General features: G+C 34.5%; 1 protein-coding gene across 9 annotated transcripts in view; it reads right to left on the reverse strand.

The window, feature by feature from the left end:
• CCDC91 (coiled-coil domain containing 91) overlaps window positions 1-20,070 on the reverse strand; it is a 334,397-nt gene that overhangs the window by 272,849 nt on the left and 41,478 nt on the right. For 2 of the 9 annotated variants that reach the window (XM_046640096.1, XM_046640038.1), the window contains exon 2: window positions 13,684-13,760. The exons of 5 other annotated variants lie outside the window; for them this stretch is intronic. The gene's annotated coding sequence lies outside the window, so the exon portion shown is untranslated. Of the gene's footprint in view, window positions 1-13,645; window positions 13,761-20,070 lie in introns of all 9 variants that reach the window. 2 more of the 9 variants (XM_046640076.1, XM_046640019.1) reach the window with 1 other exon arrangement.

Genomic DNA, 20,070 nt, shown 5'->3' on the forward strand with positions numbered 1-20,070 from the left:
AAGCCCTTAAACAGGTGTCTGACACATTCGAAGTATTCTATGTGTTTGCTTCTTTATTATTACTGCCTCACTGTAACATGAGCAGACTGTCAAGTACAATGAAAGATTTTATTTATCTAATGTGAAAAACAGAGACCAAACCAAAAAAAGAAGTGGAAGAAACAGAGACTACACAAGAGAGAAAATCTTTTAAAAAAATAAACTATAATACTTTTAGAGAGTTAACAACAGAAGATAGTGCATTCATGAAATAAGAACAGGAAGCCCTAATTTGGGAGGGGGGGAGTGTATGAGAGAGGGGTGTACACCAAGACTACGGTTTCAAAAATAAAGACGATTGGGGCCAGCCCTGTGGCCAAGTGGTTAAGTTCATGCACTCCACTTTGGCGGCCCAGGGTTTTTCACTGGTTCAGATCCTGGGCGTGGACATGGCACCATTCATCAGGCCATGTTGAGGCAGCGTCCCACATAGCACAACTAGAAGGACCCACAACTAAAAATATACAACTATATACTCGGGGGATTTGGGCAGAAAAAGTAGAAAAAAATAAATAAAATACAATAAAAATAACAAAATAAAAGTGATGATTACGGAAATAAAAAACTGAGGGATGGAAAATAAAGCTGAGGAAATCTCTTTAAAAAGAAGGGTATAAAAGAAAAAAATGGAAAATCAGAGTAGAAAACATAAGAAAATTACAAGATCTAGTCCAGAATATGCAATATCTAATTATGAGGAATTCTAGAAAAACAGAACAGAGATTTATAAAGGGGGGTGGAGGTTCATCAGCAAAATAATTCAAGAAAATTTTCTAAAACTAAAAGATACGATTTCTAGATTTAACGGTTCCTCAAGCATCAAAAAAAAAAAAAAAACAGAAGAAAAACCCCACACTAAGGCACAGTAAAGAGAAGATCCCACAGGCTTCCAGAGAGATACAACAGGTTTTATACAAAGGGTAAACAATATAACAGCATTAGACTTAACAACAGCATTACTGGAAGGCGAAAGACAATGGAACAAAACGTAAAATTGTGAGGGAAAATGACTTACAACAGAGAATTCTAGACTCAGCCAAGTCAACAAATAATTAAGCTGAGAGAGAGAAGAATAAAGATATATTCACACCTGCAATGTCTCAAGAAAATGTATTTCCCAAACATTCTTTCTTAAAAAGCTATGGAGTAAACCAAGGGAATAAGACATGAGGAACACACGGGATTAGGAAACAGGCTATCCAACTAAAGTGAAAGCAAAGGGAATTCTCCCAGAATAATGGTGAAGTGAGTTCTCAAGATATCTATGTAGCAAAAACAGAGAGCAACCAGTCTAAATTGGAGGAGATCAGAAAGCTCCTGGGAGATTTATTCAAGCAAATGAAACTAATAGCTTGTCTCATGTGTTTTATGATCAAGAGACTAATTTTAAACAACTGGAGGGAAAACTTAGGGTTGAATTAGTGAAGTGAAAATTAACCAAATAATAACAGAGAGAAAATAATATGATGGACAGGAAAAGTAAACATTAAATACTATATTTTTCAGCTGTGAATAGTATTTACATAGTCATAAAAATGTAAACAATGAACAACTAATTGCACCAAAATTATAATAAAATCATATTGGGAAGGTAAGAGAAAGAAGATGAAGTCTGTGGGCAGAGGGGCTGGTGAAAAACAGCTAAAGCCTTATCTTCTGTATTGGAAGACTAACGGGTATGAAATTGAAAAATCACGAAGTAGCAATAATAAACATGTTATTTAGAGATACTGGTAAACACTAAAAGAATCAACTATACGTGCTAAACATCTTGCTTCTAGAAAACAAGAAATGGAGAGGCTGAAAAGAAAGGAGAACAGAGGAAATGGCTGCATTTCTTAACAAACCTTTTACAACTTTAAACTGTGGGCATACATAACTGATTTTTTAATGATAGTATAAAAAAACATCATGCCACAATGAGCCAACTATCTATTATTTCCATCAAAATACTCTGAAAAAAGCTCGTTTTTTTTTACAAAACTATAAAAGGCTTAAATGCTTTAAATTAGCATTTAACCAGTGAATAAATCAAATTTTTTCATTAGTCTCCTTTATAACATTTTCGCATATTACAAGTATTTATACAAAATGTAAAAGTTGCTCAAAACAAAACAAAATGAAAAAAACGCCTAAGAGAAAAAGACTCAGGTAATTGACTTCAAAAAATACAATCTCCAGAGATCATCTAGATTATTCAATCATCCCAAAGAGCCCTACCAGTTAACACTATCCACTCAGCATTTTATTCAATCTCTATCCCATCTGGAAAACTACTGGCTAACCAACATCCTCAAAATCAAAATATTTTTCCATTTGATCCTGTTTCATGCCATGTTTCCTAGAAGCAATAGAGACAAGTGAGTTGTTTTTTCTGACTGTCTTGAGCAGACATAAATTGGTAAGAGGAAAAAGAACAAAGGAAATACACACAGACACAGACACAAAGACACACAGACACACACACACCCCTTAGTTAAGGTTAAAAATGAACAGCCACTAATACTGAACTAATTGGAAGAGTCTAATCACACAAGATCAGAATTTCAGGTTGATTTGTTTAAGGAAATTATTTGTTTGCCTAAATTTCTATAAATTCTTCTAAAGTAGTGTAGGGACCATTTCTTAATCTTTTTTCCTTCCTAGCACCTTGAACTGAGCAGTTCCTAGCACACAGTAGGGGCTTAAAGAATATTTTGAAATCAGTGCTTTTGGAATAAAGACTGAATGAAAGCAAATGAGTTGCTAATAGTTCCCACCTGACTTCTATTTCCCTCTTATTTCTCCAAGAAAAACATGTTGGAGCTTGAGCAGTAGAAGATCAGGCTGCCACCACTAAAACAGCTCTACCCTTAAGGCACGAGCTTGAAGACCTACATCTTAAAAGAAATTACAATGCTACACTCCACTCTCCCAAGTATCCGATTATTATTGGGGCTAATGATAATTTTGAAACTTCCTATATGAAGTTGAATTAAAGAACTATTGCTATACTATAAACACTACTGCCAAAGGCAAAATATTGTCACAAGATAAAAAAAAAACTAAGATATATATTCACTACCTGAAAAATATTCCATTCATAAATGATCAGATAGGAAAAATCCCTAACTACTAATAATTCTAATAACTAAATATTTTCATTTATATAATTTTCATCTGTGCTATCAATTAAGTTTTGTCTTTACCAGACTTCATTCAGAAAATTTATATGTCCTAGCAGCTAAGAAAAAAAAAACTGCAAAGGACTTAGACTCTCCAAACTCTTATCTACTTTCCAACCTCTTTGGTTAATTCTTCTACCTCCTCCAACTCCTTAATAGCAATCTTTCCCTGGGCTGATGAACCTGTGATCCTGCCTTATCATCGTCTCCTTCAAAGAGTGCACTGACTCTCATAATCTTAACGCTCTGCCCAAATTTCCCAGATTAACCACCTCACTGGTGCCAGTCATATATTCCCAGTCAAATAATGAATATTTTTATATGGCTATCTGCTGGCAACTCAAAATTCTCACTCTATGAACTGTACTCCTCCTATCTGGCAAAATCTCAACCCTCAATGAATGTTAGGGGGGTAGATCTATCACTCTCCTTACCACATTTTAAAAGAGGATGCAGGTCTTCTCTGGAGAGAAGGAAACCAGACTGAAGAAATACTATAGTCCCTATCTCTACCTTCCTTACTTCTCTCCAAGAGAAAAACAAGAATAATAGTGAGAGCAGGACATCCGTAGGTTCTCTGTTGGGTAAGATTAATGTATACAGATCAGCATGTATGCACAGTGTTAAATTCTTTGGGTTCCTCACTGGGAACTTTGTGCCCATAAACAGTATCTTCTTCCTCTAATCCAGCTTCCATGAGAGAAGCTCACCAGGGAAAAACTTCATTTTCTTAGTATGGGACGTGTTTTTTAGCCTGTAACTGGATGGGTAAATGTAATTCAGAAGAGAACTTGTGGGAGACTTCACTTCAGCCTCAGTCCAAGCCATATTTACATTAAACCTTTAACAACAGAACCGCCTTTCTGATTCATATGATTCTTGGTTCTATTTCTCAATTGATTGAGAATCTGGAACAGTTACAAAGCAACTGATAATGGTTTCCCCCCCCAAGAACCACCAACAATATCCATTTACCTGTATTCTGCTGAGAACTATCAAAGAATTCACTATAAAATTCATGTTTCCCATCTTCACGTGGATTCACAGTGCTGCCTACTACACCCACTTTTTCTCTAGTTAAGCCTGGTTCTCTCATTCTCCAGAAGCTATTTCAAAGATTCTCAACTCTCCCTCAAACTTCCAACCTTTCTATTCATTTCAGCAATCAAGGCACATGACCAAGCCTCCTGCTAATACAAGGCATTTTAAGAGAAGTCTCTTAACTTCTTTCTACCAAACTACAGTTACAGCATCTGTACCCAGCTATTCCGCTTTATTCCTCTCACAAAGAAAAAGGACTGCCTTTACTACTTAAGGCTAGTTTCTCCATCTGTGCTTTCAGAGACCTGGCTCTCTCAATTGTTCCTTCTCTTAAATATTCAACTCCCCTCTCTTATTTGGCTCCTCCCTAAACACTGAAACATGTTTCAGAACCTACATCATTAAAAATGAAACAAAACAAAAACAAAAACAAAACCATCCTCAACTATACATTCCTTTCCCACCACAGCCCTCTCCTTTTCACAACTCAACTTCATAGATGCTCTATTCTTACAGCCCAGGCCTGCAACCAATTACCTCCTTTTCACTAAATGCAAAAAGACACTTTCAATTCCTTATTTGATACTAACAGCATTTAAGTAGTCTTCCTTCTCAAAATACTCTCACCCCATGGTTTGCAAGACAACCCTACTTTTTCTTATCTCCCTGACTACTTCTTCCCAATCTTCTTCGCAGGTTCTTTAAATGTTGGTGTTCCTAAGCACTCCAACCTAACACTTCTTTTTATCTCATTTCAAATACACTCCCTGGACTACCTCATTCACTCCCTTGGATTCATTTATAAACATAAGCTAAGGAATCAATAGTTCAGATCCATCTTCCAAGCTCCAGATCCACATACCCAAAGACAAGTGAATAGTTTCTCTTTCAATCTAACAGGCACCTCAAATTCAATACAACCAAAGCTGAACTCAAGATCTCTCCTATCAACCTCAAATTTACTCTTTTTCCAGGATTTCTCTGTCCAGTAACTGGCACTATCATCTACAACACAGTTGGCCAAGACAAAAACCTAGAGTCGTCTTTGCCTCCTTCTTCTCTCTCTCACTCCATACATCCAATCACCAAATCCTATGTCCTACATACCTCTACAATCCATCTACTCCACTCAATCCCCAATAACTTCACCATAGTTAAGGCCACCATTATCTTCCATCTGGTTTATAGCATTGGCCTTTAAAATAGTTCTCTACTTCCAGTTTGCTCCTTTGTACTCCATTCACCACTTTGCTACCCAAATGATCCTTCTAAATATTCACCTTTTAAAACCCTTTAATGGCTCCTCATCATTTTAAGGATGAAGTCAAAACTCTTGACATGAATTAACAGACCTTTGTAACCTAGTTGCTGCTACCATCCTCATCTCTAGCAAATGCAAATGCTGCAATCATATAGGAATTTGTATTTGAACCATATTACTCTAGCCAAATCACCACACCTCTCTTGACCACAGTGTCCTCATACGTAAAATGAACAAGATGATTAGATGACTTCTAAGATATTGCATCATAAGACACTCTAAATATATTATTCTATGACTAAAATCAAATTTCTTTCTTCTTCACAAAGGACTTTCTATTCTGAATCTGTAACTTTCAGTCAATAGTATTATCTTTGTTTAATCATCTATAATGCAAAAACTAGGTGTTACCTTTTACTCTTCATTTTACACTTTATAGGTATGTCATTCAACCCTATATTCCTTTCCCCACTCCTCCTTTCCTTTCTCCTCTAGTGTCCATCCTTGTGATTCAGATATCTATCACTATTTCTTGAAAATTACCAGAACTTACTTCTAGTCGTTCTGCTCTCCAATCCTTTCATTGCACTACATAACTCTTTCAAAAACAATGAAGTGTTACACTCTAAAACTATCATCATGTCAATCTCCACTCCAAATCTTTCAAAACAAGAATGACAAATCCATACATCTATGGGACACAAACTTTGGAGCCTCACATCTAAGTAAAGTAAGCATAAAGACAAAGTTGTGAACTGCACTGGCGCTAATGATTAAACATAAAAACATGTCCTACAAAAAGCCGACAACAAGATCACAATATTAAGGCACAAGAGGTCACTCTCTGCAACAAACAATAGAGAAAAGTGCTAGATAATAACACAGTAAAATCAGTGTTGACAACATTAGCAAGTGCAGAAGATCCCAAATTTAATGTTCTCTCTAATAAGACAGTGTTTCATATCCTTCATGGTTTTATATGCTCTTGTCTATATTTTTTTCTGTTTATAGTGAAGTCTCATTTATCCGGAAAGATATATCTAATCATCTCATCTACCTGGAACATGGCTATTTTGACACAATAAGTACAAAACTCTTTTGGGTGAACAAGAGGGTAATTATTAACTGAATGTCTCAGTATTCAAATACTATATTCATAGACAGGTTTAAACCCTTGTTAAAAATGTGTTTACTGTTCTATTAGATATAATTAGAGGCCCCCAGTACCTCTCTGACTTCATCTATAACTCCCCCCTGACTCACTCTGCTCTAGCTACATGGCCTCCCTACCAATAATGGCCCTGCCTCAAGGCATCTCATTGTTTATTATTTCATTTTTTAATAAAATTAGCATATGGCAACCCACCACTCAGCATAAAACTGAAGAGCCTAACAGAAAATTACATATAACCCCTCCCTGTACCTCCCTGGACTCACAATCCTCAATTTACTTTTCACCATTCCCTTGCTTTCAAATTAATAAAGTTTCATCTCATCCATATCTACTACCAAAAAGCATATTATTTCTATTTTACCTACTTTTAAAAGGTATCCATAACACACAAATTTGGAGGACTTAACTTTTTCACATAATATTATGTTGCTAATATTATTTTAGCTATCATTCATTCTTTTGACTACTGTAATATACCACAGTTTATTCACTTTCCTGTCAACAGACATTTGGGTGGTTTACAATATTTTGTAATTGAAAACAGAACTGCTATGAACATTCTCCAACACATCTACTTTTGTATACACACAGAATTTCTCTTGAGCATATGCCTACAAGTAAAATCACTGGGTTGTGAGATTTGTCTATGTTTAGCTTCAGAGGATAATGAAAAACTGTTTTCCAAAATGGCTGCACAAATAGTACTTGCAGAAGCAACATATAAAGTTCTGTGGATCCTCATCCTTTCCAACACTTGGTTTATAAATACTATCTTACTGTGTACTTAATTTTATTTCCCCAATCATTAATGAAGTTGAAATCTCTTCACATGATTATTAATTATATATGGTTCCAATTTTGAGAAATACTTATTTATAACTTTTGTTATTTTTCTACTGTGTTGTCTGTGTTTTTCAATTTGTATGATTTTTTAAATATTCTTGATATTAATCATTGTTAGCTATGTATACCACAAACATGCTTTAGTTTTTAACCTGTTTTTTCACTTTAAGATAGCTTTTGATGAACAAAAATTCTTAATCTGTTAATCAAAATTATCTATTCTTTTATAATACTTTATCAGTTTTTAGTCCTATTTTTAAACTCCTTTCCTATCCCTAAGTCTAAAAGATACACACCTGTACGTTCTACAAATAAAGCTAAAATTTTATTTCTGACATTTAAGTACTTAACTAATCTTCAGTTTAATTTTTGTATATAGTGGAGGCAGCGATCCAATTTCTTTTGTTATTTTTGCCAATATGGATAATTTTTCCAATTTCATTTATTGAAGAGTAAGTTCTTTCCTCACTAATCCAATATGCCATCTTTATCACATACCAAAGTTCCATAAATGTGTGGATCTGTTACTGGCTATAGAATTATTTCAGTAGAAATGAAATCTTTATGATATTTAGTCATCCTGACCATAAACATGGTATATCTTGTGGCTAAGATATACCATAGTTAAGTCTTTTTTTAAATGCGTATTAATAAAGTCTTATAATTTTCCCTAAAGAAGTCTTGCATATCTTCCTGCTAGGTTTATTCCTAGATGCTGATATTCTATGATATTATTTTAATGTCTTCTTTTAAATTACATTTTCTAATGTAATTTTGTTGTTTGTTGTTTGCTGTTTGTTGCTGTTGTAGAACAATGCAATTGACTTCTGTATATTAATCTTATATCTATTCATCTTTGCTAAACTCTTATATCTAATAATTTATCTCTATTCTTTTAATTTTATATGTAAATGATCATATTTCCTCCAGAGAACAACAGTTTTATTTCTTCATTTCAATTCTTATGTCTCTAATTCTTTTTTCTTGTCTTAAAGCACTGGCTACGTCCTCCAATACAATGCTAAGTGCAAGAGGTAATGTGGTGATTATATTTTCCAAAGAGAGTATCAAAAATATCTCCCAACCCATTTATTCTTCTAAGAATGTAACACTGATACCCCTCCCAATGAGTTGTAGAGTCTCTGTCCTCTCCCATTGAACCTATATAGATCATTATGACTTCCACAACTAATATTATTTATTACAATTATTATCAAAAATGCAATGCACTTCTGCCTTGTGCTCTTGTAATGTGTGCACTTGGAACCTAGCTGCCAAGATGTGAGAAAGGCCAAACCAGTCGACTTGGAGAGACCACATGGAGAAGCCACATGTAAGTTTTCCAACTGAGTTCCCAGACAAAAACTGGAATCTAATCACTGGACATATGAATGAAGATATTTCCAGATGATTCTAGCCCCTAGCCATCAAGTCGCCTCCAGTGTTCAAGTCATCCCAGTGAGGCATCAGAAAGAGGGGAACAGTAACAAACCTTCCTATTCTGCACTGTCCCAGTTCCTGACCCTCAGAATCCATAAGCAGAATAAATAATTGTTTTATGCAATTAAGTTTGGGACAATTTGTTATGTAGCAATAATAACTAGAATGGGTGATAACAACTATGCTTATATCAATCCTGTTTTTAATATTTCCCCATTAAAAAGATGTCTGCTGGTGATTGCTGGTTTGTTTTCTCTTAAAAGTCCCAACAGGTTAAAGAATTTCCCTCTTCTCCTAATTTACTAAGCATTCTTATGATGAATTTACACTGATTATCAGATGCATTTTTTGCATGTATTGAAATTATCATATGACTTTTCTCTTTTAATCTACTAATGTCACCCTTTATATTTATGGATCATATAATAGTAAACCATCCTTGCATACCTGAAATAAACCCAACTTGGTAATGGTGTTTGTCTTCTCTTACAATGTTGGTTTGAATTTGCTAATAACTTGAGATTTCTACGTCTACATTCGTGAGTGACATACATCTGTAATTTTCATTTCTTGTAATGTCTTCCTGGTTTGGATATCAGGGTTATGCAGGGCTTTCAGAACTAGCTGGGGCAACGCCCCTCTTTTTGTATTAATTAAAAGATATTGCATCAGATTGGAATAATCTATTTCTTAAAATTTTGGTAGAAACTTTCTTAGCAAATCATCTGGGCTTGTTGGTTTCTTTGTGGGAAGATTCAATTTCTTATAATTATAGGATGATTCAGACTTTTAATTTCTCCCTCAGTTTTTGTAAGTAATATGTTTCTAGAAATGTGCCTATTTCTTCTAAGTTTTAAAAAAATAGTTGGCATATAGTTGCCAACAGTATTGTCATTATCTTTTTTTTTATTGTGGTAAAATAAATAGAACATAAAATTTGCTATCTTAACCACTTTTAAGCGTACAGGTCAGTGGTATTAAGTACATCCATAGTGTTGTACCATCACCACCATCCATCTCCACAACTCTTTTCATCTTGAACACTGAAACTGTACCCATTAAACAGTAACTCCCCATTCCCCTCCCCCAGTCCCTGACAACCACCACGCTACTATCTATCTCTATGATTCTGACCACTATAAGTACCTCACATAAGTGGAATAATACAGTATTTGTCTTTTTGTGACTGGCCTATTTCATTTAGAATAATGTCCTCAAAATTCTTCCATGCTGTAGCATATGTCAGAATTTCCTTCCTTTTTAAGAATGAATAATATTCCATTGTATGTATATACTACGTTTTGCTTATCCACTTATCTAGCAATGGACACTTAGGTTGTTTCCATGTTTTAGCTATTACGAATAAAACTGCCATGAACATGGATGTACAAATATCTCTTCAAGACCTTGCTTTTCATTCTTTTGGGTATATACTCTAAGGTAAAATTGCTGGATCACATGGTAATTCTAGTTTTAATTTTTGAGGAACTGCCATACTGTTTTCCACAACAGCTGTGCCATTCTGTATTCCCACCAAAGCACACAGCGTTCTAATTTCTCTACATCCTTGTGGACACTTACTGTTTTCTGGGTTCTTTTAATAGTAGTCACCTAATGGATGTGAAACGGTATCTCATTATAGTTTTGATTTGCATTTCCCTAATGATTAATGATGTTGAGCATCTTTTCATATGCTTGCTGGTCATTTGTATATCTTCTTTGGAGAGATGTTTGTTCAACTCCTTCACCCATTTTTTAATCTGGTTGTTTTGTTGTTGTTTGAGTTTTAGGAGCTCTCTATATATTCTGGATATCAATTCCCTATCAGACACACGACATGCAAATATTTTCTCCCATTCTGTGGGTTGCCTTTTTACTCTGTTGTTAGTCTATGTTTTTTGTTGCATAAATTTTTCAAATTTTCATCAAGTCCAATTTGTCTATTTTTCTTTTGTGGCCTGTGCCTTTGGTGTTATATCCAAGATAGCACTGTCGAATCCAATATCATAAAGATTTGCCCTATGTTTTCTTTTAAAAGTTTTCTAATTTTAGGTCTTACACTTAGGTCATAGATCCATTTTGAGTTAATTTTTGTATATGGTATTAGGTAAGAGTCCAACTGCATTCTGTTACATGTAGACATCCACTACACTGGTCAACTAATCTATAACAAAGGAGGCAAGTATATACAATGGGGAAAAGACAATCTCTTCAGTAAATGGTGCTGGGAAAACTGGAAAACTACATGCAAAAGAATGAAACTGGACCACTTTCTTATATCATGTACAAAAATAAACTCAAAATGGATTAAAGACTTAAAGGTAGGGGCCAGCCCCGTGGCTGAGTGGTTAAGTTCACGCGCTCCACTGCAGGCGGCCCAGGCTTTCATCGGTTCGAATCCTGAGCATGGACACGGCACTGCTCATCGAGCCACACTGAGGCAGCGTCCCACATACCACAACTAGAAGGACCCACAACTAAGAATACACAACTATGTACCTGGGGGCTTTGGGAAGGGGGAAAAAAAAAAACGACTTAAAGCTAAGATCTGAAACCGTAAAACTCCTAGAAGAAAACACAGGCAGTCAGCTCACTGACATTGGTCTTAGCAATATTTTTGTGGATCTGTCTCCTCAGGCGAAGGCAACAAAAGCAAACAAATAAAAGGGACTACAACAAACTAAAAAGCTTTTGCACAGTGGAGGAAACCATCAACAAAACAAAAAGGCAAACTACTGAATGCGAGATGTTTGTAAACAATATACCCTATAAGAGGTTAATACCCAAAATATGTAAAGAACTCCTACAACTCAATAACAAAAAAACAAACAATCTGATTAAAAAATGAACAGAGTACCTGAATAGACATTTTTCCAAAGAACACGTACAGATGGCCAACAGACACATGAAAAGATGCTCAACATCACTAATCATCAGCAAATTGCACATCAAAACCACTATGAAATGTCACCTCACACCTGTCAGAGTGGGTATTATCAAAAAGACAACAAATAAGTATTGGCAAGGATATAGAGAAAAGGGAACCCTTATGCACTGTTAGTGGGAATGTAAATTGCTGCAGTCACTATGGAAAAGAGTAAAAAATTAAAAATAGAACTACCATACAATCCAGCAATTCTACTTCTGGGTATTTATCTGAAGAAAACAAAAACACTAATTTGAACAGATATATGCACCCCTATGTTCACTGCAGTGTTATTTACAATGGCCAAGATACAGAAGCAACCTAAGTGCCCATCGATAGATGAATCGATAAACAAGATGTAGTATATATATACACATATATTTATATACACACAACGGAATATTAGCCATAAAAAAGAATGAAATCGTGCCATTTGCAACAATATGGATCAATCTAGAAGGTATTACACTAAGCAAAATAAGCCAGAGAAAGATAAATACTGTGTGATTTCACTTATACGTGAAAGCTAAAAAACAAAACAAATGAGCAAACAGAACAAAACAGTAACAAACTCACAAAGAACAAACCGGTGGTCACCAGAGGGGAGACAGGTGGGGGGATGGGCAAAACAGATGAATGGGATTAACAGGTACAAATCTCCAGTTATAAAAATAAATGTCACAGCGATGTAATGTACAGCATAGGGAATATAGTCAATAATATTGTACTAACTTTGTATGGTGACAGACGGTTACTAGACTTGTTGTGGTGATCATTTCATAACGTATAAAAATGTCAAATCGCGATGTTATACACCTGAAACTAATATAATATTTTATGTCAACTACACTTCAATTTAAAAAATTGTTTTATCACAAAGAAAACCCATTATAGAGTTTGATATTCATTTTTTTATGAGTATTTCTTCTAAATTTTGCTTTGTAATATTTGAGCTATACTTTTCTCCAAAATTTTATTATAAAAACAATTCACTATAATGCCACTACTGTTTACATTTTATTCTATTCACTTCCAGTACTCAAATACATATATATTAAATTATATATGAAATTATAAAACTTTCTTCATCTATTACATCATATAGTTCTACGTGATTAACAGCTTCATAATTGCATTCTTGAAAATTGCATTATTTATGTTGTATAATATTTCATCAAAATGACAATTTAACCATTTTTCCTATTTGTAAACATTAAAGTTTATCCAACATATTCCCTATTATATAGCTAACACCACAATGACTTCTTTATGCATTGACTTTTTTCCTCTTTTAGGTTATTGCCTTCTTTTGGGGTAAACTCCCAGACACTGAATGATTAGCTCAGAGTATCAACACTGCTTGATGAAGTGTGTTGAATCACTTTCCAAAGGAGCTAATTAAAACCACTACATGCAGTTTTTAAAAAGTCTTTCTAACATTTATAAATACAGAAATGAATAATTTTAACTTTAGAGCATAAATATGATCATAGCATCATAAAACTGTTGTTTTTAATGTAATCTTCCTTTTTCCTTTGTGAACATGGTTCTGTACCTCAGATATTCCTCCCTTTCTCCCACCATATGACAGCCTCACCCATCTGCCAACGCAGATGGTCCAACAACCTAATATGTATCTAGACTGTATCTCTATTCTCATATGATCATCTACAAATATGCATTCTCATATACACATCTACATACATAATGGTACTGTAACAAAGTTTGGTTTTTTTTAAACATAGGATGTCACTCACATTTTTCACTATCTTATTTTTTCCTCACATAATATTACCCAGTGGAAATTCCTCCTGGACAACTGGTGTGTATCTGATTCAGTCTTCTTAATTGCTACTAAGATTCCATCAGTATCTGTAGATACATAATAAATACATATTTACTCAACCCTACTGATAGACATGTACTTTTTTTCCAGTTTTTTGCCACTACAAGCAAACACTTCTACAGAAACCTTTACACATGGAGGTATGTTTCTATGGGCTAGATTCCAAAGAATGGGATTGCTAGATCAACTGTATATATATATTTTTAATTTTAAAATATGTTGTCAGATCATCTTCCCAAAAAGCTCCATTAATCCACATTTCTACCAGCAAAGTATAAAAATAACTTTTTCCCTTAGGTCCTTGCCAGCAAAAGATTATTATTGGTCCTTTACTTTTTTTTTTTTTCCATGAAAAGCAGGGGCTGAAAGAGGCAGTTTGATAGATATAGTTCTATTACATTGTTACTTTAATTTGCATCTCTCTACTAGTAAGTTTGAGCATCTTTTTATATGTTGTTGGCCATGGGGATTTACTTCTTCATATCCTTTGCTCATTTCCTATACTGCTGTTTGCTCCCTTTTTGTCAATAACTAAGCAGTTATTTCAAATAATAGATATCAATTTTGTCCTTCCTCTGCACTGCAAATATTTTTACCAAACCCAGTGTTAGTACGGTATATTTTTTCACTAAACATTAAGGTTTGTAAAGTCAAATATATCTTTCTGTTTTATAGTTTGTAGATTTACAATCATGATTAACGTCTCCCTCACCCCAAGAATGCACATGTAATCTCCTATATGTAGTGTAGAATTTTTATTATTAAGTCTTTCCATGTGGAATTTATTTTTGTATACTGGGTAAGATAAAGATCCAATTTTATTTTCCCCCAAACGGATAGCCAGATGTGCCAAACTACTTATGAAATAATCCCTCTTCATTCTCCTGAATTGAATTTTCATATATAACATTCTTGTATGTATGAGAATCTATTTCAAGATCCTCTATTGTGTTCTCCTCACTTATTTTAATTCAAAGCTTTTCAATACTATCAAATTATCTTTCTCTTGGCCATCATCACATCCACAGTGTCAAGCCCAAAGGCTGACATACTATACCTGTTCAAACATTATTTGCTGAACGAATGAATGAAACTTATTAAACAAAGTAAATTTTTTATTTGTAGTCACTTAGTCCATTTTCTTCCTAAGAGTATGTCTTGCTCCCATTCCTATTGCCCACATACAGCAGAATATAAATATTCCATAATTAAATAATAATACAGCTGATTCTGGATGGACTCTAGGAAGAAAGTACTTTGTTTCCTAAAGTTCGTTAACCCTGTTGACTCCCTAGAGTCCAACTGGGTATTTTCCTTAGGGTTAATGAAGTCTTACCACTTTGTTAATATATAAGTATTGCCCAAAATAATATTTATTTATAATGCAAGGTTATTTGTTAATCAACATTAAAGGAAATACCCAAATATTATTGAATCCATTCTATTTAGGTTATGTGACTAGTTCTATTCTAAACCATTTAAACTAAAACCAATATATTTAAGAAAATGATATTTCAGTATAGGATCAGGCCTACTAAGTACAAATTTAATATATTATTTACATTTAGTAGAACTAAATTTTTAACTAAAAAGTTTAAGGTTTTACAAACCTTAAACCTTAAAACCTTGAAAATAACAATTAGATATCCACACAAAAGCCTGCAAGAGAATGTTTATAGAATTACTTTATAGATTATATTATATTATATATATTATATTATTGTTTATAGATTATTCATAATCACTAAAAATTGGAAGCAAACAAGAAGTCCTTCAACATGGGAAAGAACAAACTATAGTACACACACACAATGGAATACTTTTCAGTGATAAAAAGGAATGCGCTACCAAACTACAAAAAAACAAAGATGAATCTTAAATGTACAGTACTAAGTGAAAGAAGCCAGCTGGAAAAGGCTACATACTGTATGATTACAATCACATGACACTAAAAAAGGCAAAACCAGAAAGATGGTAAACAGATCAGCGGCTGCCAGGGTTTAAAGGTGGGGAATGTTGAATAGGTGAAGCACAGGGGATTTTCTGAAGGAAGTGCAACTATTTTGTCTGATACTATAATGGTGGCTATGTGACACTATGCATTTGTCAAAACCCACAAAACTATCACACAGAGTGAACCTTACTGTGTGCAGATTTTTTTAAAAAAATCATTTAGAAAGTTGAGGGATCCCAGAAGAGAATGTAGAATGTGACAAAATGATTTAATTGCATTACAAATGTATGAAACAACCTCACTGATGGGGGGCTGCAAGAAAAGCGGGGTAACTAAGTAACTTTGGAAATGAGCGAGGTCTGTAACACTAAAGGGAAAAGGAATTGGACATAAGCACTATATTCTAGTATCAATTCTGAAACCACTATACATGTATACTGAAATTGAACAATTAAGTAAATGGATGGCAGATGGTGGGAGCAAGACTTCTCACTGTTGGAGAGAAGATTTCAAATAAACAAGGGGAGGTGGCAAGAATGATGCTTGCAGTAATGTATGAGAGTTGGAAACAGCAATATGAAGTCATGTTTAGTTTAATATAGATACAGATGGTTACATATGGAAATATATAGAGATAGGAGCATATAAACACACATATACTTTATTTCTCTGTCAGCTGAGAGAGTCAAAAAGCATCCACACCCGGACAGCAATGAGAACACCTCATACCCAGATCTTGGTTTCCAACACCATTCTCCAGTAAAAGAAACCAGAGCTCTTTGGGAAATTGGCACATACCACAAAATGATGGGGATAAGGCAAGGGGAGCCAACTAGAAACTTAGTAAATGCCACCTTCTCACATACACATCTCATTTCTGCAATGCCCCTTCTTGAATGACCTTATCTACCTGATAAGTTCACACTCATCCTTCATGACCTTCATGACCAAGGCCAGGAAGGGAGGTAGAAGGGAGGACAGATGGGCAACATCTCTCTTTATTCACACATCTATCTCACGTCACACACATCCGTCTTACGTCACACAACTAAAAGAAAAACAGCTGAACCTATCTGGCCACTAAAAAACCCCTCTATTTTATCAACTTTAATAAGCAAGATGGTGGTATAAGGCAGAACTTTTCTTAAAAAAAAATCCTATTTTAACTGACTAAAAGAAATGTGACTGAATGCCTAATATTCAAATACTCATGTCTTGTATTGTCATTAACTTCATGACTTGTTATAACCTTATTTTCCTTCCTGACTCTCTCCTTTAGCCAAAAGCAAACACAGATACCAGGGTTGACTTCTTTATAGTACTATAACATTTTCTTCCCAATCACACAGCAATACCTCCCTTAAAATGTGTATGACAGTTACCTAATTTTCCCTAATGGACTATACAGCTCCCATGAGGACAGAGTCCATCTTTTAACCCTGTCTTTATATGCCCCTATATAAGCCAATACACTGCTTTGCCAGTAGTATCCAACAACTGGAAAAATGGCTGCCTGACTTGTCTTTTGTACTGAACACTGAACGCACTCAAAAATCAAATGATCTGGGGCCGGCCCAGTGGCATAGTGGTTGGGTTAGTGCACTCCATGTTGGCAGCCCAGGGTTTGCTGGTGCAGATCCTGGGTGCAGACCTACACACTGCTCATCAAGCCATACTGTAGTGGCATCCCACAGAGAAGAACTAGAAGGACTTACGAGTAGGATATACAACTATGTACTGGGGCTTTGGGGAGAAAAAAAAAAAAAAAAAGGAAGATTGGCAACAGATGTTAGCTCAGGGCCAATCTTCCTTACCAAAAAGAAAGAAAAAAATTATATGATCTAAACATACCTAAGGACTTAAAAAAGAAATGAGCCGATAAATCTTAGGCTCTCTTATTCCAAACGTTCTCATATTTTTCCTTCTATTAGAAGCCTATATAAGTGATGCAGAGAACTGTGAAGAAATCTATTTAGAAAAATAAAACAGCATGAAACAGAGTAATAACTGATAAAGGCAAAACATCACATCATCAAAAAGCAAAATATACTGAGTGAATACTTGAGCAAGAAGAGCTGACAGACATCACTAGGACTGAGCCAGACTAATCTCCTGAACTGGACATATGATACTGAAGTTAAAAGCAAAATCAGAACATGCCATCACACTGGAGATCAACTAAGAATACTGCACAGTCAATGAGACTGTCAGATAGTGGAATTAATAATTTTAAGAATTTTCTCCCATAAGCAATTGAAAATTTCCAAGAATTTTTACTTATTGAGAACAAAATATATATTAGGCACTGTTCTATGAGTATAGAATAGGACAACCATTTTCTCTGCCTTCAGGAAGTCTACTTGCTAAAATGACATTTAACAAAGAAGAAGTAAACAAATCATTATCAATTTGGATGAATGATACAGAAAACAAGAGTCTGACAGAGGAAAAAAATAAAGAACTGGGTGGTAAAAGAAGGCTCATCTGATGGGCTGATATTTAAGCGGCAACCCAAAGGGCAAGAAGGAGGTAACAGTAAGAAGGCAAGTTCATCTGTGAATATGTCTGGCTTGCAGAAAGAGAGGAGCAGATTGCTTAAGTCTGGGATCCCCTCCTACTCTATGATGAACTTTCAGTGATTACAGAAACATCTACTCATACGTACTAGTTCCCTATGGCTGCCATAACAAATTACCAAAAATTTGGTGGCTGAAAACAAGAGAAATTTATTCTCTCCTAACTCTGGAGGCCAGGAGTCTGAAATCAGTATCACCAGCTGAAACTAAGGAGTTGGCAAGGCCATCTTCCTCTGTTGGCTCTAGTAGAGAACCTACACCTTGACTCTTCCAGCGTCTGGTAGCTGCCAATATTCCTTGACTTGTAGCTACACCACTCTAATCATCAAGGCCAGCATCTTCAAATCTCTCTCTGCTCCTTCTTCACATCACCTTCGCCCCTGTATGTCTGTGAAATGTTGCTCTGTTTCTCTTTTCTAGAACAGTTGTGACAGCATTAAGGTCCTATGTAGATAATCTAGGAAAATCTCCTCATTGCAAGACCCTTCACTTAATAACGCCTGCAAAAAGTTTTCTCCAAATAAGGTCACATTTACAGGTTCCAGGGGTTAGGACCTGTTATCTTTGGGGGACACTATTCTGCCTACCACAGTGTAATAAAAATATATACATTAACATAACTGGGTAGGAGAGACTAACATAACTATTAGTGAGAGAGATGTTCAGATTACATGAAAATCAAAGAAAATAATTCAATCACTTATAATAGATAATACCACAGTTGCATATACTTCTACCTACTTCTTTTCTATGAAAGAAATCTCTAAATACGACACCTACTAAATTCAAATGAAAGAGACCAAAGGGGGATAAATGTTCAGCTTTGTAAAAGAGATAGAGCTGTGAACAATTTTTTATTTAAAATTTATTATCATTATAGTTTATGCAAAAGGAAAACATATTCTTAAGTACTGAAAAATACTTATCTGTACAAATACTAAATATATTACACACCTATTTATACATGAAAGCATCTTATTTCAACAAACTTTGGGGAAAAAACATTCTATAATGAAAATAAGTCCTAATCTGTTTCCATAAATCAGATTTTCACATGTTATGTGGTCCTAAATTGTAGCTCACCTGTATTTTACAGCTTTTCAAGATACCCAAGCTACTAAGAAAGGCTCTCATATTTCACCAGCTGGCTAATTTTAAGGCAACAGTGACTACACATCACTTTATACAACCTGAGCTATGGTTTAATGTAGTCTATAAACTTTCATATTTAGGGTTTTGGGTAGAGTTGTCTCAGGTTTTCACTTCCTATGAAGAAATGATACTTCAACATAAAAATAACAGATATTAAAATAATTTTTTGGAAGAAAATAATTCAAGCCAAGAAACATTTAAGAGAGAAAAAGCATGTTATAATACAACAGTGACATTAAACTTATAAATGTAATTTTATACTGCTATTCAGAATATCTATATTATATATAAAACATAAAACCAAACAGAAATACTCTTCCACAGAAAACTGCCTCTTCCTTCTAATACATAATATTTATATAAAATAAGGGGGTAAAGTTAATGACTACAAAAAATTATTAATTTAAATCTATGAATTATATAACAAAATAAAAGTACATACAAAATTTAATGAGTAATTTCCAATAACAATATTTTACAAGTCACTGGAAATAACTAGTCTTTGCCTAAAGAGAAGAATCACTTAAAATTCTAGGGGAATTAACATCTGAAAGTAATTCTTCTGGGCACCATCAGGAAAACAGGTGCCAGTACCAAACAATCACAAGGAAAGAAAGAGTATTTCCATTCTTGCTTAATTCAAAAAATAATTAA

The sequence above is a fragment of the Equus quagga genome, chromosome 1, assembly GCF_021613505.1.
Source record: "Equus quagga isolate Etosha38 chromosome 1, UCLA_HA_Equagga_1.0, whole genome shotgun sequence".
In the NCBI taxonomy this organism is placed as follows: Eukaryota; Metazoa; Chordata; class Mammalia; order Perissodactyla; family Equidae; genus Equus; species Equus quagga.